This window comes from Haliotis rubra, unplaced genomic scaffold (genome assembly GCF_003918875.1).
Source record: "Haliotis rubra isolate DU_JTF1 unplaced genomic scaffold, ASM391887v1 Scf245, whole genome shotgun sequence".
Classification (NCBI taxonomy): domain Eukaryota; kingdom Metazoa; phylum Mollusca; class Gastropoda; order Lepetellida; family Haliotidae; genus Haliotis; species Haliotis rubra.
The window spans coordinates 115,244-138,971 of NW_025766503.1; the positions used below are offsets into that span (position 1 = coordinate 115,244).

General features: G+C 41.4%; 1 protein-coding gene and 1 long non-coding RNA gene across 2 annotated transcripts in view; one reads left to right on the top strand and one right to left on the bottom strand.

Annotated features, from left to right (window-relative positions):
* Window positions 1–23,728, top strand: part of LOC124279023 (puratrophin-1-like) — a 273,201-nt gene that overhangs the window by 51,995 nt on the left and 197,478 nt on the right. The gene's annotated exons all lie outside the window — the stretch shown is intronic.
* On the bottom strand, window positions 5,745–7,051 carry LOC124279031. The gene is made up of 3 exons (XR_006899271.1): window positions 6,903–7,051; window positions 6,162–6,291; window positions 5,745–5,817 (listed from the first exon to the last, which is right to left on the bottom strand). It is a non-coding gene; the product is annotated as an uncharacterized LOC124279031 (long non-coding RNA).

Below are 23,728 nucleotides of genomic sequence, written 5' to 3' on the forward strand. Positions count from 1 at the left end.
TGCGCTATGTCTGTTGCAAGCTCTTTGACCAGATCTGGGTCAACACCGCGTTCGCTTGCGCATTGTGTACGCTCAGTGAGGCGTGCGATATTATCAACATTTATATTATTGCAGTAGAGGTCCGAATTTTTGGTATCATATCGTAACGGTTTGCCTATAGTAATGTTATCTTCCATTGGATTTACCGAGGGATGGACACTTTCATTGGTGCTGTTTCAATGGGATTTTAAAACAAATTGAACAGGACAGTGGACATCTGAATATAATGGTGAGTAATCAATTATTTCAAAATTAACAAAAAGACATAGACATGATGGTGACGAAATAACACAGTCCACAACAGATTTGCCTTTACATGTTGCTTTGCCGATTGTTATGTCTGAACCAACTCTTCCATTACAAATAAAGAGATTTAAATTCTTACACAATTCTATCAATTTAAACCCAAAGTTGTTAGCCCCACCTTTATCTTGTGTGCACCTCTGGTGTGGTAGGCTCAGTTTGTCTAATATATTCAGAGGGTTAATATCATTTTCAAGTTGTGGTGCGTCCATTTCGAAATCATCAACAATGTGCTTATCAAGTAAAAGGTAATCACACATAGTGTTTGTTCTGGCATTGAAATCCCCCATAAGGCTTACATAATCACTGACAGATAGATAGTGTAATAGGGATTGTTCAATCTCATTAAATGCGTTACAATTCACATACTTAGAACCTTAGAACAATACCAGTGTACATATCCTGATCAATGTGAAACACAGACTTTGATCTCTTAATCCACAGAACATAAGTGCTTTCTTCTTCTAGACATGTGACTAAATCTTTTAAAGTATTTCTGATTGCAAAACCAATACCACCTGATTTTCTTATACCCTCTTCACACTTGAGGCCGAATGAACCGGAATGCCGTCGGAATAAAAATTCCTGGAGATTCCTGGAAATTCGAACTGCATTCTAAAACTTCTTACTCCATTCCGAATGTACTCCAACTATTCGTATCAATTCTTGTAACAAGCCCGAATGTTTTGAACATGTTCAAAACTTTCGAGGTACATTCGAAGTGGAAAAATATCGAACAGCATTTGAAGTGCGTTCTAACTGCATTCTAAATATTCTTACTGCATTCTAAGTATTTTGAACGTATTCGAGGGAGAATCGAAAAAGCGAGCCACTTCAAATCCTGCAAGAATGTCCCGAATGCGCCTCGAATGTACATCGATCGCTGGTGGAATTGAGGTGGAATACTCCTGTTTTCTGTTTTAATTCTTTAACATTCGACCCATATTCGGTGGCCATTCCAAGAAGGTTCTGAATGCATTCTATGTAACTTCGTGCAGCGTTCGAGGATCGTTCAAACTGAAATTCGAGTGCTATTCACGTAGCAATCGAACCGGACTCATACTGCAGTCGAAATTCATTTTAAGTATTCTTAGTGTATTCTAACGGCATTCTAGTTATTCCTACTGTATTCCGATTCATTCGAACTGCATTCATTATCTAGTACATTTGGAATGAGTAAGAATAATTCGAGGCGGGTTCGAAGTGCGTTCTAAGTATTCCAACAGCATTCTTACAAAGCTTGAAAAATTTGTTTATTTAGACATTCTCTCCCGAATGCGGTTCGAATTTTGGAAATATTTTTTTTCTGACTGATTCTCCTTGATTCCTGTTAATTCGAAATAAGTGTGAAGGACCCTTTAAGGACCCAGACCTGTGATGAATATGTAATTCATATCCATCTAATCTTAGATCATCAAAGATGTCAGTTTTGGTTCTTACAGACCAATAATGTCATACTTCTCAATAAACTCTGTAAATTCGGCATATTCAAGTCTCTTTCTTAGACCACACACATTAAGATTTAAAAAGGTTACCATCTGTTGATTATAATCATTTGCAAAAGCATCATCATCATTATCATCATCATCATCATCATCATCATCAACAACAACAACAACATCAACAACATCATTATCATCAAGATCACTATCACCATCAACATTACCGTCCGCAGCAGCAGAAGAAACACAATCATTATTAACACTTCCCTTATCTATGACGTTCAAGGAATGGTCATGTACAGTTTCAAATGTTGTCTTGGTTGCACAATCAGTTATATTTTCATTATCCATGATATTCAGAGGACTATTATTTACAGTTTGCATAGTGGAGTTGTTTGAACAGTCAAATTTCTTCATCTGAGATATTCATATAGTTATCATGTGCAAATTCTAATGTAGGGTTGTTCACCCATTTAGATGCAGTTTCTTTATCTGATGTATTCATATAGTTATTACTTACATACTCTAATGTGTGATTGTTTACACAATCAGATGCAATTTCTTCATCTATGATATTCAAATAGGTGCCATGTGGAGATTCTACTGTGGGGTTGTCCACCCATTTAGATGCAGTTTCTTTATCTGATGTACTCAGATAGTTATTACTTACATACTTTAATGTGTGATTGTTTACACAATCAGATGCAATTTCTTCATCTGTGATAATCAAATAGGTGCCATGTGCAGATTCTACTGTGGGACTTTTCACCCATTTAGATGCAGTTTCTTTATCTGATGTATTCAGATAGTTATTACTTACATACTCTAATGTGTGATTGTTTACACAATCGGATGCAATTTCTTCATCTGTGATATTCAAGTAGGTGCCATGTGCAGATTCTAGTGTCCAAATGTTTATGCACTTAGATGCAGTTTCTTTATCTCTGTAATTCAAAGGGTTGTTATTTACAGGTTTCGTTATACAATTCTTTCCATAGTCAGATGCAATTTCATTATCTCTGATCAAAGGTGTATTGTTTACATATTCCACGGAGGAATTTTTCACTGAATGTGACATATCTGCGATATTCAAAGTGGGAGCATTTAAATATTCTAATGTAGACTTGTTCACATAATCAAACTCGGTTTTTGTATCTGTGACGTTCAAAGAGTTATTATTTACAGGTTTTAGTGTGCTATTATTTGCACAGTCAGAACTAGTTTCATCACCAACAATATCTAGAGAATTCTTGGCATTTTCTACGGTGACATTGTTAAAACAATTATCTTCACTGACACTGTGACAGGTGCATTTTTCTTGTTCGTCGGGTCACTGTTTCTCTGATGAGTAATTTTTAGCTTGTGCACTGGGCAACATGCATGGTCATGTTTAGCTTTACTGTAAGTGCACAGTACAGGCACATCCTCGTGACCACCGTCGTTTTCCTCTCTATGAGTGGTGTTAGGAACATGCTGTGGTACCCGGTAAGGTGGGGGTGGGGCTTTTTGTAACACATTATCTACGTAGAGTTTATCAACGGACATGTAGGCTCTTTTATTGTTCTTGCATCCCTCAGCAGAGGTAACAGTACATCTCTTCTGTAACTACTGATTTCTTCAGGAAATTGTTCAGCAATTGAGGTGAGGTGAAATTGGGTTTTACGTCGTACTTGAGAATATTTCTCTCAAATGACGACATGCATGCGTATGTGTATGTACTAGCCCAGACTTAAGCTGGTTTTATAGTGCTAACCCACTGAGATACCATGCCGCAGTGAAGCAGGAATACCCCACTCAGACACATTGTACTGACTCCGAGCCGACCAGTCCTTGTTGTACCCATTAATGCCGAGCGCCAGGCAGGGACCAACAAGATATTTTAACGTCTTTTGGTATGACGCGGTCGGGGATCGAACCCACGACCTTCCGCTCTCCGGGCGGACGCTCTAACCACTACACCACGGAGGCGGTCCTTCAGCAATTGAAAATTAGTTCCCTTTAGTTCTCTGGCAGATCTCTTAACAGCGTCCCTCTCAGTTGTATATATGAATTTAGCAATGTGGGGCCTGGTTTCACTGTATCACCTGGTCCTTGTGGACGACGGGGGCGCCCAATCCTGTGGACTCTCTTGAATTTTATATTCTGGCTGTCTAGGTGTAATTTGGATTCGATGAACTCTCTGAGTAACACCTCGGAACTTTCAAAAGATGGGGTACTTTCTGTTTCTGGGATGTTGCCCAAAATCAGATTATCCCTCATCGATCTACATCTTTGATCTATGATGGATTCTTTGAGTTGCAAGTTCTCCTGACTAAGTTTACCAAGAGTGGATATGTTCCCCGTAACTTGATCTTTTAGGTAATTCAGGTCACGATGAATATCAGTTTTTTCTTTCTACCAATCTTCGTATTGATCGGCTACAAACTTTACACTTTCCTCTCTACACCTGAAACACGACTTTTCACATCGTCGACTTCACCCACGTTTAGCTCGAGTGTTGCCACTTTTGTTTTGATTTCCGAAATATCGATGAGATCGAGTTTAGACAGCTTTTTGTCGATACATTCCAACTTTTCCATGATGGCCTTACTACAGTCCGGACTCAAAGGTAGAACAGAACCTTGGTTAATAGGATAAGGGCTAAATACCTGGGGTGTACCGAAGTGCGGCTGTTCCTGGGTGGTTGCGTTAGCTGAGTAGATTGTCTCCAGTGACTGTCGCACCAAGTTGCCCGTGGCGGTGGCCATGTTTGCTGTTGCAGGGGCGTCACCCAAGTTCGTGTCTGATCCACTTGAGGACGATATCTTTTTCCGCTTATTGTTGCGTTTTCTGTTGATTTTCTGACGTCCACAGTTGCCTGGCATGTCAGTTCATATCATTTCAGTCGTTGAATTTTCTGTGGTGACTTATAAGTGGGGCTTATTTCGAGAAGTGCTCATTGTTCTTTAGTTACTGAGCAGCTTGCTCCGCCATCTTGTATACAACAGTATAGGAGAATAGAACAACATCATCAGCAAACAGAAGCAGCATAATATCAATTATATCCTGAGATACAAATATACCTTGGGAACATTTTTCATACAGTTCATTTACTAATTCATTTATAGAGAAAATGAAAAGAATGGGGCTGAGGATACAGCCTGGACGAACACGACTGGAGGTAGAAAATGACTGTGTTTGGCAATTTCCAATCTTGACAGAAGCTTTAACAGATGTATACATATTTTCCCAAATCCGGAACATTTTGCCATGGCAACCTTTACTTAATAACAAGTAACTTTTTCCTGTCCACATAATCAAATGCTTTCTTGAAATCTACAAAAGCACAGTAAAAACGACCTTTCGGTTTAGACAAATATTTGGTACATAAAGCCTGCAAAATAAAAATATTATCATCTGTAGCATAATTCGGTCGGAATCCAGCTTGGGCTTCTGATAGTAAATTATTTATATCTATCCATGTCCTTAAACGCCGTTCTAGAATCGATGTAAAAAGTTTCCCAATACTGTCCAGTAGTGAAATCCCTCTGTAATTTGATGGGTGGTAACGTTGTTATATGAGGGATATGTTTACATGTGTGGCTGTAGGTTGGAATTTGAGACATTTCTGTTTGAGGGAGACAGAGTTTGTGGAATATATTCTCCTGGTGTTGTCTGGCAGTAAATCGGGTGGCCACGTTCACCGACTTGATTGATGCATGTCATCGTGACCCAAATATTTACCTTGATCGATGCACATGATTTCAATCACTAAATTGTCAGGTCCAGATAATTTACAAACCATTGTCAGGTAGTTCGAATATTGCCGAGTGTGGCGTTGAACAGCAAATAACCATATCAAGGCTTTGTCATACAGATTAGCTAAGTGTGTAGACTGAGCTAATTTTTCCTGTTCATCAGAACATGCCACAATGAAGAATCTCCGGGTAGCACTACATCTGAATAAATACTCAATACATATTACTTGTGGAAGTTTCTTTTATTCCCAAAGCAAACTTTCTTGGTCAATGGCTTCCACTGTGTTGGAGTTCAGCTGAGAAAGAAGAGAACAGTAAGGTAAATGACCTGCACACTTTGTTAAATGCACATGTAGAACTCACTGACAAGTATCAAGTCTTTGAATGGATACACTTAACTTCTCTGTATAACATGAAACCCTACTTTGTGTGATATGAGACCCACGTGCTCTAATGATACAGTATAATCCCATTCTTTTTGACGAGACATGAACGATGGCAGGATTAGATGGACATTATACCTATAAATTCTACAATGTATTTATTTATCTTGAGATTTCCGCTATAATGTTTACCGCGATGTGTCCAACAACATGGCGCCGTTAACGTTAGCAAGTTTTAACTATTTAACTATAGTTACTTTTTACAAACGCAGTGTCCGATTAAAGACCCGGAGTGATGACAATCTGTCGTTCCCTTACATCCGGGGCACTCGATGTCACAGATCCGGTCCTGCACACAACGGTCGAATCGCCCACAACTTTGGGCATCTGCAAAGTCCCGTATATCGACGTTAGTACATGGGCGGATCCAGGAATTTTGAAGGGGGGGGGGGGGTCAACCCCCATTGACTCCGCCAACGCAAAAACAAAATCTTCAATGTGGTCTTAAGTCATTTTCAAAAAGGGGGGGGGGGCGGTCGAACCCCCTGAACCCCCCTCTGGGATCCGCCAATGTAGTACACACTGAAGGGTTCATGTATGATATAGGTCTGTGCGGCAACACAAGTTAGACGTTCTGTATTTGACGTATGGTAAATACTTCATACAAAGGGTCCGTGTCGGACGTGGGACGCGAGTCGTCATGAGAGTAAACTACCTTGGTAGTGGCACACACATTGTTCTACCGAATGATCCATCCGAGCCTGTACCTTGCCTGCTTTAATTTGGTGAACATCAAGTATCTCTTGTGCAAGAAATGTTCAAGTCACCAATGACCTTACACAATACGACTAACATATGCTAATAAACGAATCGTTCATTTGAATTAAGGTTTGTAGTTTTACCGAATACCAGTTTTAATTGGACAGTGTCACTGGTTGTATCGCTGGTTGAAGGAAGGGTGTATCACTTGTTGTAGGAAGGTTGTATCAAATACTCACCAACAGCCGCCAGAAGCAGCACTGAAGCAAAGACGAGGAATAGAACTGCTCTCATGTTGTCTGCAAGTGAAAGTGTCCAGCAGGCTGTCGTCCAACGTTTTTATCTATCGGGCACAGACCAATCCTTTTTCTCTCAGAACATTCAAGAGATACACTCCTTGAGGTCAACTTCATTCTCGTGATCTGACCTAAACTTTATATCAGTGTGCACAATTTGATTTAAACTCGAAACAAAAGATAAAACATATATACTTCACACTGTCCCATGAAAAGAACATGGTATCTCTTCTCAGTATGAATATTTTTGCTGTGTTCAGGAGATAGTTGAAGCAACGTTCGACATCCCCCGGGCACAATACACAACATGTGGATCTCAGCTACGCGGGATTAGTTCGGGGACAGGCAGGGGGGTAATGGCGATCTGGGTGACGCAGGATCTGTTTGGGGACAGGCAAGGGGGTAATGGTGATAGGTGTGACTCAGAATCTGTTCGGGACAGGAAGGGGGTAATGGTTAACTGTTTGACCCAGAATCTGTTCGGGGACGGGCAGGGATAATGGTGATATGTGTGACCCAGAATCTTTTCGGGGAGAGGCAGGGGGTAGTGGTGATCTGTGTGACCCAGAATCTGTTCTGGGAGAGGCAGGGGGTAGTGGTGACCTGTGTGACCCAGAATCTGTTCTGGGAGAGGCAGGGGTAGTGGTGATCTGTGTGACCCAGAATCTGTTCTGGGAGAGGCAGGGGTAGTGGTGATCTGTGTGACCCAGAATCTGTTCGGGGAGAGACAGGGGGTAGTGGTGACCTGAGTGACCCAGAATCTGTTCTGGGAGAGGCAGGGGGTAGTGGTGATCTGTGTGACCCAGAATCTGTTCTGGGAGAGGCAGGGGGTAGTGGTGACCTGTGTGACCCAGAATCTGTTCTGGGAGAGGCAGGGGGTAGTGGTGATCTGTGTGACCCAGAATCTGTTCAGGGAGAGGCAGGGGGTAGTGGTGATCTGTGTTGCCCAGAATCTGTTCGGGGACAGGCAAGGGGGTAATGACGATCTGGGTGACGGAGAATCTGTTCGGGGACAGGCGAGGGGGTAATGACGATCTGGGTGACCGAGAATCCATTCGGGGACAGGCGAGGGGGTAATGGCGATCGGTGTGGCCCAGAATCTGTTCAGGGACAGGCATGGGGTCATGTTGATCGGTGTGGCCCAGAATCTGTTCAGGGACAGGCATGGGGTCATATTGATCGGTGTGGCCCAGAATCTGTTTAGGGACAAGCAGGGGGTAATGGTAATCTCTGTAGGCCAGAAACATTTTCAGATCTTCCTCGTCACCAATTACAGGTAATGATGTGTGTCTGGTGTGGATATTGGCAGCAATGTTTGTGTCGTGTAGACAATCAGCAGCTACAATCACACGTTTTCGTTTTGACTTATCTAGAATATACAGACTTCGTGACAGACAAACGGATGACACCTTTTCATGTTGTGTAAATGTTCAGTAAAATACGTCTGGTTGGTTTTGTGACCCAAGGTGCTTTATCTTACTTTATCTTATCGTGCTGAAACTATAATAGCTGAAGGCAAAACTACATTTTATTACGGTACAGAAGGGGATAGAAGAAACTTTGATTCTAAACTTCGTCATAATTCACTTCACACTGTATGAACAGTATAAGTGATGAAACAGAATTACATTTAATCAAGAGGAATAAATCATTTAAAGTCACGATCGTAATATTACGATTCTAAAACCTTGAATTATAAATGTCTCGCAACATCTTAACATACTTTAATCAATCCTGTAAAACGAGACGTTTGTGAACTAATACATAGCCACGGAAAGTTAGAAAGAGTGTGCCCAAGAGGGGATAAACCATATCAGCCTTAGAAAGTGTAAATATTTCGTTTGTCTTCATGGGTTTGTATGTGTCTGCTAACAATATGCCTTTCAGTTACCAACATCGCGTTCACTTTGATCAGTGTCGGAAATATTCGCCTTCAGCATGCCAAATGATTGCTACTCATCATGTCATCAAACCGCGTGGTTTTGGTAGTTAGCCGGTGTCTGCAGCAGGGGGCATGTGAAACACCTGCAATAATACTATAAAACACCATGGTGCTGACCGCATGGGCCATGGGTTGATTACACGCACCTGTGAAAAACCACGGGGGATAGGAATCCGGTCGGGGACGGGCAGGGGTAATGGTGATATGTGTGACCCAGAATCAGTTCGGGGAGAGGCAGGGGGTAATGGTGATCTGTGTGACCCAAATCTGTTCAGGGACAGGCAGGGAGTAATGGTGATCTGTGTTGCCCAAATCTTTTCTGGGAGAGGCAGGGGGTAATGGTGATCTGTGTGACCTAAATCTGTTCGGGGACAGGCAGGGGGTAATGGTGATCTGTTTGACCCAGAAACTGTTCAGGGAGAGGCAGGGGGTAATGGTGATCTGTGTTGCCCAAATCCGTTCGGGGAGAGGCAGGGGGTAGTGGTGATCTGTGTGACCCAGAGTCTATTCAGGGAGAGGCAGGGGTAGTGGTGATCTGTGTGGCCAAGAATCTGTTCGTGGACAGGCAGGGGGTAATGGTGATCTGTGTTGCCCAGAATCTGTTCGTGGACAGGCAGGGGGTAATGGTGATCTTTGTTGCCCAGAATCTGTTCAGGGAGAGGCAGGGGGTAATGGTGACTTGTGTGATCCAGAATGTGTTCAGGGACAGGCAGGGGGTAATGGTGATCTGTTTTGCCCAGAATGTGTTCAGGGACAGGCAGGGGGTAATGGTGATCTGTTTTGCCCAGAATGTGTTCAGGGACAGGCAGGGGGTAATGGTGATCTGTATACATCATAAACAGGAAAGAATGGACGGCAGGCAGAAGGGACGAAAAGTTAGGAATCCTCTGTTTTCACTGTCAGATACATGCCGACACGGATCCCTAGTATCGACATTCTTGGTTTCCTTCTGTTTCAAAGATACTGTTCCGTTCCTACCTGCTGAATACTAGTGCTGGTATTGGCATACAACCTGCGATACGATACATCACCAAACGAATGTTTTAGTCATGACGATATATTGCCAAGGTATTGTGCACTAAAGCTGCGATACGATACGAATCCCGATATAAGGGTGGTGATACGATACGTATCACGATACTAAAGTCTTTAATTCTAACACCAACTATTAAACACCTTAACTTCAAAACAAAAAACAATGTATAAATGAAAGACACTTTAATTTGAAAAAGTCACAATAGGCACTTTTTAAACATCAAGTACAAAATAAATAAAATATAATACAAAATAAATAAAATATAATACAAAATAGATAAAATATAATACAGTTATAAACAGAAAACATAGATAAAAAACAACAATTGTATCGATTCACTGTATAGGCGGCCCATGGATCGATGCGTATCGATGAATCGTCACACCATAACTGTGATTCGAACCCCTGTGGTTGTATGTGCTACTGGTAATCTGGATAAACGAAGTCCGTCTGTCTAGGTGTACTCACGATTGGCAAACACAGTAACTGATTAAGTGACCCGTGTCGTAGCATTGGGATTTCCCGCTACACCCGGTGCACTCATCTTCACAGATTTTGCTCCCCCCACATCGGATAAATTTGTCACAGCTTTCAGCATCTGAATATAATAGCCAATGCCATAATATAATATGACCCACATAACTTGCGGAGATACCTTCACTTCCGTTACAAGAACATGGACTTTATAGAAAACCTTGGAAAAATGACAATTGTAGGCTTTTTCATAACGTCACTGAGAAGTTCAACTCTTAGTGGTAGAATTCTCACATGTTAATGTGCACAATTTGTTGTTAAGGAACAATAACTCGTGAAATTAAATTAAAATTTACTGTCTCTGAGTTCATTCTATGGAATACAAATCAATTAAAGTGACCGGGATCCTATATCCTTCAGGGGATGAAAATTCAGCCCTTCAATCTATATATACGAATTCATTTCTGTATTACTGGCGCTGACTGTGATCTGCGCTATACCAGCCATATAAACTGACGCTGACTGTGATCTGCGCTATACCAGCCATGTAAACATTCCTGTATTACTGGCGCTGACTGTGATCTGCGCTATACCAGCCATGTAAACATTCCTGTATTACTGGCGCTGTCTGTGATCTGCGCTATACCAGCCATGTAAACATTTCTGTATTACTGGCGCTGACTGTGATCTGCGCTATACCAGCCATGTAAACATTCCTGTATTACTGGCGCTGACTGTGATCTGCGCTATACCAGCCATGTAAACATTCCTGTATTACTGGCGCTGACTGTGATCTGCGCTATACCAGCCATGTAAACATTCCTATATTACTGGCGATGACTGTGATCTGCGCTATACCAGCCATGTAAACATTCCTGTATTACTGGCGCTGACTGTGATCTGCGCTATACCAGCCATATATACTGACGTACAAAAGAAAGTACACACCTGATGCTTTGGTAAAATGTTTTTTTTCTGAAAACAGCGTAATATGTAGAAAAGTGTTTTGATTCTGACTCAGAAGTCACAAACATTGTGTACGTGTTGCAATAATATCATATACAGTGGTAGCCCTCTAACCGGCAGCCATACAATCCGGCATGCTCTCAATACCAGCACTAGAATTTGGTCCCGGCAGAAGCTAGTTAAACTATGATCATATACACGCCCTCTAATCCGGCGTCAGTCTATTCCGGATTTCGGCACAACAAAGATGACTATCAACAGTACAACCCTGTGTACTTAAAATGACCAGATGGTGGCCACATGAATACGTGCAAACACCTAGGTGCGGGTGAACGTGCAGTGAACTTGAACAAAGTACTGTGACTATGTGTCCCAGTCCACCCAGCTGTGAATGGGTACCTCGTTAGGATGAGAAAGCCACAATACCTCGGTGCGCCTAGTGGCGGCAAGATTACCAGCGCCTTGAGCAAGCAATAGTTGCCTGGGTATGTGCGATATAGAAATATCGTATAATGAAAAAAAGGGAAAAGTTCTCTATACCGACACGCCCTCTATACCGGCATTTTACCGGTCCCAACGAATGCCGGTTTAGAGGGCTTCCACTGTATATTGTACCCACTTGGAACATTGCCAGCAAAATATTTACGTTGTTTTAATAGTCTCAAAACACCAAGTGTGTACTTTCTTTACATCAGTATATCCCAAAGGCTTTTGCATTCTTCATGGCACCGATGTATTCAAATGTTAGCCAACCTTTTTAGATGTATATATGCTGGTTGTCCTTAAAACGACATTCTTGTACATACGTAGATACATATGAAACTGAGGAACTATCCAGTTAATCTCAGCTTGATTCCCTTTTATAGCGTAAGTTCTCAGCGCTGATGGACGATTGTTCACAGGTTACATCAAACAACTTATGTTACATGTCCCACATATGCCGTCCATCACCCTTGTTACTCTCCGACAGCCCCGAGGAGCATCACTGAAGCAAGGACGAGGAACAGGGCGGCTCTCATGTTGACAGTAGTAAGTCTGATGCTGGTGGGATTCACACTGACATTTATACACTGTCTCAGCCTTACCGGTCGTGATATGGAACCAATCCTTCACACGATTTTTTTTGCAATCTTTGTCTGAGATTATCATTGCCCTGTCCAGGAGATTAGTATCGTTCCCACAAAATCAGCCATCTAACCTGAATGGAGGCCGCGGTGGCTGAATGGGTGGTTAGATGGCTTACTTTGTGGCGATTAGGTCTTTAACTCTCTGAGTGTGGGCTCGAATCCTGGATGACACTCAAGCTAACAACAACAACAACAAAACTAGAATCTGTACTTTACTGGGAAAATGTAATCCCAAATATAACATATGTTACATTTGACAACGTTCTAAAATGACATTGTGTATTCATTCGCGATGTACTTGCAGAAAAGGTTTCTGTACCTCAATGACTATCTTAGGAAGTTACAAACAACCTTAAATAGAGAAACCTTTTGCAACTGAACCAAAACAATTACATGTATGTCCAGAAAACATGAATTGACCATGACAGTGTCAACACATGGCTACTGTAGACATTCATCTTGTGAGCTCCAATGTAAGTTCACGACTCAGTATCACATGTGATCACCATTGCCAGTGACACGAGCTTGACTATTGCATTTGACTGAGGAAGACATTCCAGATCTGGACCGTTATATGTCCAACCTCTAAGGTTGTTTGAAGTGGGCGTAAACAACATTTATTTCATCACACACGTTGAATGTGCCGCAGACCTGGAGAAACAGAAGGCGAGCGAGTGTTTCAGATGCTTTGTCGCCAAATGTCAGTTGAAGTGACGCCCATGAATCTGAGGGAACGGGAAGACGTGAGGACGGATAGCTTGACCGCGGCAGCATACACCGCCAAAGGTCATCCATGTAAACTGGAGGTATTTTGTATGTACAGTGATGCTTCCCACCACAGTTACGCTCCACCACCGACTGCAGAACTTGCACAACACACACGCCAGCGTAACGTTCCCACTAGTCTGTCTCACAGTCCCTGAACCACATTAATTTCCCTACTGCCAAGCCCTCTCTGCAGTGCCAAAGCCCTTAATGAAGCAAGTCTAGATTTCCTCAGGTTCTGAATCTCTGGTCTCCCTAGGGCTCCTTTTCAATATAAATGGGCTTGTTTGTTACTATCAAAATTATATATATTCAGAGACTAAGCCTTAGTCTACGTTCCCGCCGACGACGATGCTAACTCGATAACGGCTACAACCACTGGCGGATCCCCTCCTCCATTTCCCTTTTGAATATGACCAAAGGCCAATTTAAAATCTTCCCATTCTAAATTTCTGGATCCGCCTATGACAACTGCTGCTGAAGGGGTCGTTGTCGGCACACGCAAGTACTACAGATATGTACCCCTAGTATGTTTCTGTATGCAGAAATGTACCCTAAACAAAGTGAAAATACAGAAAGGTACCCGATACCCTAAACGGCGGACGACTCCATATTTCTCAATCTAAAACCGAAACTTATATTTGTCCCGTTCGCCTGATTGTGAGTGTGCATCGCGAAATATTCTTTACTCGTGTATGCTCTAACATATCGCAATCAAATGCATCTCATATAACAGCGAGTTTAGTTTTACGCCGCTTTTAGCAATATTCCAGCAATATCATGGCGGGGGACACCAGAAATGGGATTCACACATTGTACCAATGTGGGGAATCGAACCCGTGTGTTCGGCGCGACGAGCGAACGCCTAAACCACTAGGCTACCACACCGCCCCTCATACAACAGAATGACAGTTCCGATCAAGACAATGTGGAATGGACTCGTCCTAGGGTACGATTCTGTATTCTTATTTTGGCTAGGGTACGTTTCTGTATTCTAATTTTGGCTAGGGTACGTTTCTGTATTCTAATTTTGGCTAGGGTACGTTTCTGTAGTCTAATTTTGGCTAGGGTACGTCTCTGTAGTCTAGTTTTGGCTAGGGTACGTTTCTGTAGTCTAGTTTTGGCTAGGGTACGTTTCTGTATTCAAATTTTGGCTAGGGTACGTTTCTGTACTCTAATTTTGGCTAGGGTACCTGGGGTACATATCTGTAGTACCCGCGCCGACAACGACCCCTTTCAGTAGCACTGCTGTCGAGATGAGGCCTGGACTCAACCGTCAAGAGGATTTACTCTCTTGTATTATAAATGGCAGTTGTAGAATTGTGCATGCCACTAATGTAGTTTCATGACTTTAAAGGCATCTTGGTCGGATGATATGCTCTCATAACCAGTTCCTCGCAGTCTTCATACTATTTGGACTGTGTGCTCTGGAATGTCAACTTGCAGCAAGAAACCAAGTTTGTCTCAAGTCCCTGAACCACATTATTTTCCCTACAGCCTTGCCCTCCCTGCAATGCTAAAGTCCCAAATGAAGCAAGTCTAGATTTCCCCAGGTTCAGGAGTCTCAGCTGAGTCAGCTGAATCTCTGGTCTCCCTAGAGCTCCTTTTCAACTTAAATGGGTTTATTTGTTACAATAAACATTATATACATTCAGAGAAATAAGTATTAGTCTAAAAGAAACCGAGTTTGGTGATGAACCAGATGGATACAATAACCCCGTCAACGTAAAGTCACTAATAGACGCCCAGCAGGCAGTGTCCCAGCTGGTAACTTGACGGTGTTCAGTGATCATCAACACTATTTTGTACAATTACAGTTTCAATCATTCCAGTTACACAACAACCGCTCGTTTTGTGACTGACCTCGCTTGATGTTTTAGAATTTTAAAATTTATATATTTATATATTGTTTACAGCTGAAACACTTATTTTGTTTAATAATGATCCAAAAGCCAATATCCTTCCATTGATTCACCCAACTAAACTTAAAGTGAGACCAGTAAAAGACCACCTGCTTTATCTACACATCTGTACATACAGATTCGGAGTTTATAAACACTAGCCACAAGACTGTACAACAAGAAGGATGTCCTCAACCTTCCAACGGCCAGCTTTCGTTTATCAGGAGAACACCCAGCTGCCCTAGCTTCACTTTCTGTGTTTCACAACTTTGGAGTCACAGTCGAGCATACTATTATCTGTCTACGAATGTTTCAAATAGCGTTATGTGATTATTGCTCAGATTTTCTTATCTTAGGCTTACAACATGTAAAACCTCAGTAAAGCTTGGAAAAAGCGGACATCTTAAGAATAATTTCAAATTTGACAAATCAGTGACCAACTTGATTCCTGGTGCTATTCCCTGCTTTGACTTTTACAATAGGTTTTTCTGGTGAATTATTGACCTGCATTTGCATATGTTTGTGGCGGATTGCGAGAGTGAGTGAGGCAACATACGTTCACCAATGATATTGTGCTGAAAAACATATTCTGTCACAAACAAAAAACTCCGCCCGATTAAGTCCGACTGAACACAATCTCACAAACAGCTGTGCAAAGATATGGTGTATTTCTGCCCCATGTTTCTGACGACTAAACGATCAAGCTTGTGGTCACATTTCTTGGGTGTACCTTTTGCGTTTCAGGTCTAAATATGTGATTTGTTATATGTTTGTTCTTTCGAACTGAATTTCGCAGGTATATGGCTTAACGTATCTATTGCTCGGCGTTCCAGAGTTGATTTAGTCTGTGTTTTGGGTCATGGGACTCTGCACTATATGGCTGGAATAATGCCGATGAGATGTAAAGCCCAATTCAACTCACTCATTGTTGATACAGGTGACTTTAATCAACAATCACAGTGGTTGTAATCCTCACTAGTTCTCCACTACTACCAGTGAATAGCGCAAGACAACCAGTTGATGAAGGCCACGACCTACAGCTTTTTACGTGAAACAACAGTGTTATGAGCTCGTCCCCACCTCAACCCCACCGTGACCACTCCCAAGTGGCTTTGTTATATCTACGGTAGCCTTGCTCCAAGGCTGCATTGAATGATGGGCCCATGGGCGTATAGAAATTCTCTCCTTCGAAGAGGCAAGTCCAGATAAGCTTATAGTAGTAAAGACCCAGTCTGTTGTTTAGTATTTTTAGAAATTATCATTTCAACTATTATTTTTTACCTTAGAGACTTGTGCAAGTCTACATCTACGGTTACCTGAATAAATCTACACACTTGTGGTTGTGAGTCGCCCACTGCCTGTGTTAGATCACTGACACATGATAAGCTTATCAGACATTCTGTAGACAGAGGTTATCGAACTATCGCGTCCGAGTGTTCAAGTCGAGTGTTTTATCTTGATTGCTTGGACGTTTGAGGTGCTAGGAGTACGCATGTTCTACGCGTTTAACCATGAAAATACTTCATTATTACCACCCATGACATGATCTATCCACTTATGCAGCCCTGCACCGTGTTGCATTAAGACTGGATTCACACTATGATCGTCAAAATCAGTCTATAAAAGGCCTCAAACAAATGGTCAGAATACACCATACTGAATAAATCAAATTCGGTAATATGGTTATTCTACTTTCAAGGCGGATTATAACAAATATGCATGTAGTTGTCCACATACATAAATATGAGCACAAAAACAGTACGTATCCATATCACTTCAGAGGCAACATTTCTTTGAGTGAGTGTGACTGGTTTAACGCCGCTTTTAGCAATATCACGGCAGGATGAAACCAGAATTAAAACAAATGAGAAAATAAAGTTACACCTTTCATTCTACTGTGTAAGGATTTTATGTGCATGTATAGTATGACCAGAAATTATTGAGAATTTTAGGAATATGTTTAATTGGATTTCTAGTATAAAAATGACCAGCTATATCAAGTGCTTGGTTTCATTTAAGAGAGACAACTCCGTTAATCCTTTTTCATTAGTTTGTGAAGAGTTATCCCCCTTTGTCACTTGCTAGCAGACGACATTTTCAGTGATCCTCAGTATGGATGATTTAGAGAAGAGGAAGTTGATTTTAGAGTATTATAACAAGGACATCAGATCAGCTAAGGCGATTTCAAGTAGAACAGGCATCCCTTTGTCCACTGTTTATCGTGTTTTGAAAAATATTGCAAATGGATATGGCACTGAGCACCAGGGAGGCGCAGGTAGGCCCAGAAAATTGACTGTCGGTGACAGGAGTCGGCTTGGTATTCTTGTTTCTAAAAACAAACGAAGGAGTTTAGAAAACTTAAGGCTGGATATGATTGATAGAGGAACTGTGGCTGTCTGTAAAGAGACACTTAGAACTGAGCTGCATGCAATGGGTTGGCAGAAAAGTCGAGGAATTCCATCACCGATCATGAAACCTGAACAAAAGGAGCGAAGGTTGAACTGGTGCTTACAGCATAGAACTTTTAACTGGGACAATGGGATTTTATCAGATGAAAATTTTGTGTGGCTGTTTCCTAATACACTGAAATTCGGGACCAAACAAACTGAAAAACCTTTGTATCAGCGCCCAAAGTACAGTCCGAAATTTAACGTGTGGGGTGGCATATCTGTGTTAGGGGCAACGCCCCTCTGTGTATTTAGATAAGATAAGATAAGATAATTCTTAATTTGTCCCAAGGGAAATTTGTTTTGCATCATACCTTCTCCAGTTTTTCATTCATAAAGCAGCCATACATAACATTGCAATTGGAAATAATGAAATAATGAGGATATAAATACATCAATTTAGTACACAAATGTTGTATATACCTCTCTTTGATCGAATTTCGATCAAAAAGTTTCGGGGGGCGTGGCCTATTCCCAGCGTCAGGACACAAAGAGTCGATGACGTCACGGATCACGCGATGGAAAAATACGGTCCTAGTGGAAGAAGCGACCAATGAGAGGCAATCAACCCTATGACGTCACGAAAGACGCGATGCCAAATATGGTCCCATAGCGTCCCTCGCTGTACAATGGTTTGGAGATGAGTGTTGATTGGTTTTCGATCATAATTTATCCAATCAAAAGGAGTACCGATAGAACAAAGCCTATCAAAAATATATGAACGTAGCGTCCCTACGTCAGCGTCATTTCCTTCGAGTCATCGTTTTTGAAAACTGTGTGGCGGTCCCACAAATTCAATTTCAACTGAGGTGAGAACCGAATTACGTATTTTCATTATTTATTGATTGATTGATTGATTGATTTTTTCAACTTCCTTTTTTTGTATAGTACGTGAAACTGATCGTAATGAACTGACGGTTTGAAAGAATACAAGACAAAAAAAAAACAAAGACGAAAAACGGTGTAGTAACAAGCCCTTATAAGTCAGTTCATTCATACGCTATTCGAGTCCGTTTACATTCCATTGGCATAAGCTAAACTCAGTCAGTCAGCCATTAGCATAAGAATGCTGTGTTAGGGCTAATAGAATAAACGATCCCCAGCCCTAAACAAGCCTCGTTGAGCGACCCCGCGCAGCTGGAGACTAAGGCAAAGTCTCTCGGCAAGGACCGTCATTTGAGAGCGACCCGCCATACGGTGGGAATTCATTTTCATCTCTCTCGCGAGGACCGTGATTTGTGACAGCGCTATTAACCATAACAAATAAATACACACACAATACTCACAGTATGTCGATGATGTTCCAACGAATAAACAAATCCGAAAGCACAATAAATCCACTGTAAATTCCAAGAGCGTTCAGATATCGAGAAATCCTCGTTTTCCTCCGAGTTCTGTCGTTCATTTTAGTCGGGTGAATCTCTTATAATAATGCGGCCGAGATTTCGTGTACTCGGTCGACATATATCATAAAGAACCCCCAACACATTATTCCAAAAGACCCCCAATTTCATAGAAGTTTTGTTTTTAGTTTTTTAAAAAATTCTTTATATTTTTTTAAAAGTTTGGTTGTTTTTTTTAACTTTCCCAAACAGCCAAATTAGTAATGGTTTCTAACTAAACTCTATCCGTTCCTGTATTTTTTTTGTTTTTTTTTAATTCTTTTTTTCTAATTTTTTATAAAATATTTACTTTTACGGCCAAAATAGTAATCATTTTTTTCCTAAATAAATTCTATTAACTCCTTTACTTTGCCCAGTAACAGGTTGGCCTCAGCCACGAGGAGTAAGATCTTCTGAAAGGATTAAAAAGAAAAGGAATGGAATTAGAATAAAACAAACTTAAGATTACTGGTTAATTGTTGCGTCTATAAAAAAATGAATGAATGAAATGAATGAAATGAATGAATAAATGATACTCACATGCCTCGGGCTGGGGGTTTCCACCCAGGAGGGCGAATTCTGAATGGTCGGAGTGGTGTCACCTTTTTTTTATCCCTTCAGAGTAGAAGTAACAGAATACATGTTAGAATTATCAGAGCCCGTATGCATTGTATCGCGCAGAACAGAAAAAAAGGACTACCATTAAATCAAGCGAATGCTTTCTATGGGTTGGTTTTAAAATGTGTATACCGCGCATTAAAAAACGATTTCTATTTGTAAATGTAGTAACATGTGGACTTACGTTGTCGGGGTCTCTACCCCCCAAAACAGACATTTTTTCGCCCTTTTGGGCGAACTCGCCTCTGAGCTCTCCACCCAGGAGGGCGACTTCGGAGACGTGTTGGGAGTCTGCGTGTCTCCCTTTCTCTCCCTTCAAAGTAAAAAGGAAATAGAACAAATTTTTGAATTATACGTTATATAACGTGGTGTCGTACGAGAAAACCGTTGAATAAAAACGCCTAAGCATCAAGACTATCGACAAATCAAGTATACCGCGCATTAAGTATACCGCGCATTAAAAAGCAATTTCTAGATGCAAGATGTAGTAAAATAGCGACTTACACGGGGGGAAGGCAGTTCTCCCTGGTAGGAGAGACGCCGCTTGAGAGTCGTCACTCCCGGACGAGCTACGGGAGTGCTGCTCCAGAGACTACAAATGAATTTAAAAATGAAAAAATAAGGGGAAAAGATGAACACGACTCGTTAAAAAAAATGTAATCCAATGATCCTTCGTTCGTAAAATTCTTTTGTCGACATAACATTCTAATAAAATTACCTAAGAAAATGAAAGAAAAAAGTACTTACTGATACTTCATACTTGTGGGTGAGGCGGCGCCGTTATTGCTGTTAAACAAACAAACAAAAACATAGGAAAAAAAACAGTCAAACCAAATTAATTGCGATTAATAACAATATTATAACGTAATAATGTCATCGTGTTTCCAGAAGTAAAAAAACAAATACCGAAATACTCACATGGGAAAGGATGAATTCATGATGAATGAATGAATGCAGAGAGAAGTGATAACGAGATGTACTTAGGTCGGAACCCAAAACGCAAGTGACGCCAAAGTCGCGAAGAGGTACTATAAGATTTCAAGTTTCAAAAAATGAAAATGCTCTTTGCGACGTTGCCATTGGTTAAAAATGTTATGAAATCATGGGATACGGCCGACGCAACTGGCGTTGTAATTAGCGTTCGTGGCACAAAGAGATACCAGGTCGTACTAAGCGATAAACATAGATCGGGAAGAATCTTTTAGGGTTTTATTTTGTTTGTTTTTTGTGTTTTAAAATGTAACTTTTCAAACAATTGCATTTTGAGATACGAAAAATCAACATAGGCAAAATAAATGGGAATGACCCTGAAAAGAGTATTCTCTTGATTAATGTTTTTTTCGAATTGCGTTGAATAACATATGAAATAATAGGACGCCGATCGTGTAAAAAAGTCTCCTAAACGAACGTGTTTGGTAGCACCGATGAATAAAATGTTCGTTCAACGTTGGAAATAATGCAAAAAGTTTCGTTAAAATCGATCCACTAGAACTCCAGTAACCGCCATCGAAAGCTGTTGACTGTCGTCAGTTATAGGTACCGTAATAATTTTTAAAAATGCGCCGTATTAACGCTCTGAACTAAGAAATATTCTCACTACCCTACCTCGGGGTCGATTTCCAATTTTATTTGAATCATTTGTTTTTTAAACAAAACGCGAGTATTTATACCAACCTCATCGTCGGATACGAGCTCGTTATGACGTCATCGTTTTCGTCATATCTCGTACTTATAGACCGATGCCGACGACATAGCGCGAACGGAAGCGGCTAGACAAGGCGGCTCCAACGCACTAATCCGCATCGAGATCGGACCTATACAGACCGAGTAATGATCGATCTAAGTTAGAAGTGGGTCACGTGACCACACGTGACGCCATAAAAAGACGTCTTTTTTTAATTTCGGCGATTTCTCGCCTCCTTTTCGTCCGATTTTAAAAATCTTTTTTTTTAAGGACATCTACTCCCACAGACCTTTCCCGTGAACGTGTCGGCGGCGTCTTACGACGTCATCTTGTATTGTAGTTGTGTTATGTGACTGTTACGTCGTTTCTATGCTATCGAATCGAGCGAAAATAATGGCATCGTGAATGTCTTGACCTAATCTACTGTTTCCTTTAGTATAACACCAATTAGAATAACTGTATCATGAAATATATATATATATATATATATATATATTTTAGGCATGGTATCATTCATGTTTCAGATGGACAAATACCGTTCTATTTATGAAAAAATAGTGAATTCGTTCACATCGAGCGAGGATCTCAGAGCTTGGTCCCTAAGACATGACCTCGAGAATGAAGAGTACATCATTCTGCGCGAATTTAAACTCATGTGCGATGAAATTGCTCAGGATCAAGCCGATATACCACTCCCCATGGATTTTGGTATCCATTGTCCGGTCAACTGGTCGACTTCTCCAACCTCCGTTGTCACGCCCAAGAGGCCTCGTCATAACGAAGAGAAAGAAGCAGCTCAGCTGGCCTCTGCGTGCCTTGCCGACGGGGACTGGAATGACAGTCCGTCTCCAAAAAGGTTCTGACAATCACTGAAGAGACTTCTTCCTGACGAAAAGGAGGACGCGGCTCAGCTGGCCGCTCTTTGTATTGCCGACGGGGACTGGGAGGACGACCCTTCTGAAAGCACAACACCTTCTCTTAAACACGTGAAATTCTCCGATCAAGGGAGGGGAAAGAGTATCCCTTGTAGACGTTGTGGTCATATTTTCAAAAATATGTTAGATCTTAGAAGACATCGATCTGCATGCACACAGCGTTCATTATCAAATGTGCCAGCTGGACCATCAACCAGTGGGCAAATAGCGCCAGTCTCTCCAAACACATCCACGAAAGAGTTTACTCAGTTCCTACCAATAATTAGTCAAAGGGTCAACCAAGATTCATCGAGAACATTACTGACAGGATTCGATAGACTCGAGTCAATAACTTCTAACCCTGAAAGTCCCGATCGAGCTCCCGTCAATCACGAAAGTCCCCAGGATGTGTTCTTTAGCCCTGACACTGCGGCAACAGGGGTATCAAAACAAGCGCCCTACGCAGTTTCATTTCGGAATGAAAAGACTTTTGCTAAAAACGCAGCCATTCAGCGAGTGTATGAGGTCAAATTTAACGAACAATGGCAAGGACAAAGATTGCAAGATTTGGAAGATGAACTTCACAGTATGATGGACGATGTTTTAAGGAGAGCCAGGGGACATCTCGGCGACAATGATTTGGGTTGCGTTGTTATTCGCCACGAAGGTCTAGCGAATGCTATTGTTGTACCTCTCAGTAAATTACAGGATCTTAATGCCAAAGTTGTCCTAGACACCATTTCCAAAACTTTAGCCAGCCACAATGAGTTGAAACTGGACTCTTCATTCGAAGTAGATGTTGGCATGATCGAGATGCCAAAAGGGGCTGGAAGTGTCCATAAAATTACCAATGTAAGGGAAAGCATCAAATTAAAGAAAGCCATTGTTGAAATACGCAACCAGGATCAACTCTGTTTGGCGCGATCTATCTCTGTGTCCTTAGCCAGAGCCTACCGAGTCACGGGAAAAGAATGGAATGATTTAGTCAAGGCATATCCAGGGCAAGATGAATTTGATCTCGTTATAACTCATAAGAAATGTGGCCCCCGATTATTCGCAAACATGAAAGATCCAAAGAGTGTAGTTCAAAAAATGTTTGCTGAAAAATTAATGTATCGTGCCGGTTTGCCCCAAGACCACCCTTCGAGTCTAGCCGATATTCCCGACTTTGAGAAAGTGCTGAATTGCGAAATACTGGTCCTCAGTGCAGAAATGGGCAACAAATTTATTCGCAAAAGGGAAAACTCACAGCTCCAAAACAAAACTATTCATCTATTTAATCGAAGAAGACAATCACTTCCACTCGATTACGATGATCTCTGGATTTTTTGGCAGCAACTATTGGTGTGACAACTGTCTAACACCCTACAACAAAAGGCATCAGCATACGTGTGAAACGTACTGTATCGTTTGCAAATGCCCTGGCTGTGAAGTCTCCGATACACCGGTCATCTGTAAAGATTGCAACATGACCTGTAGGTCCAAGGACTGTTTCATACGCCATAAGGCACGA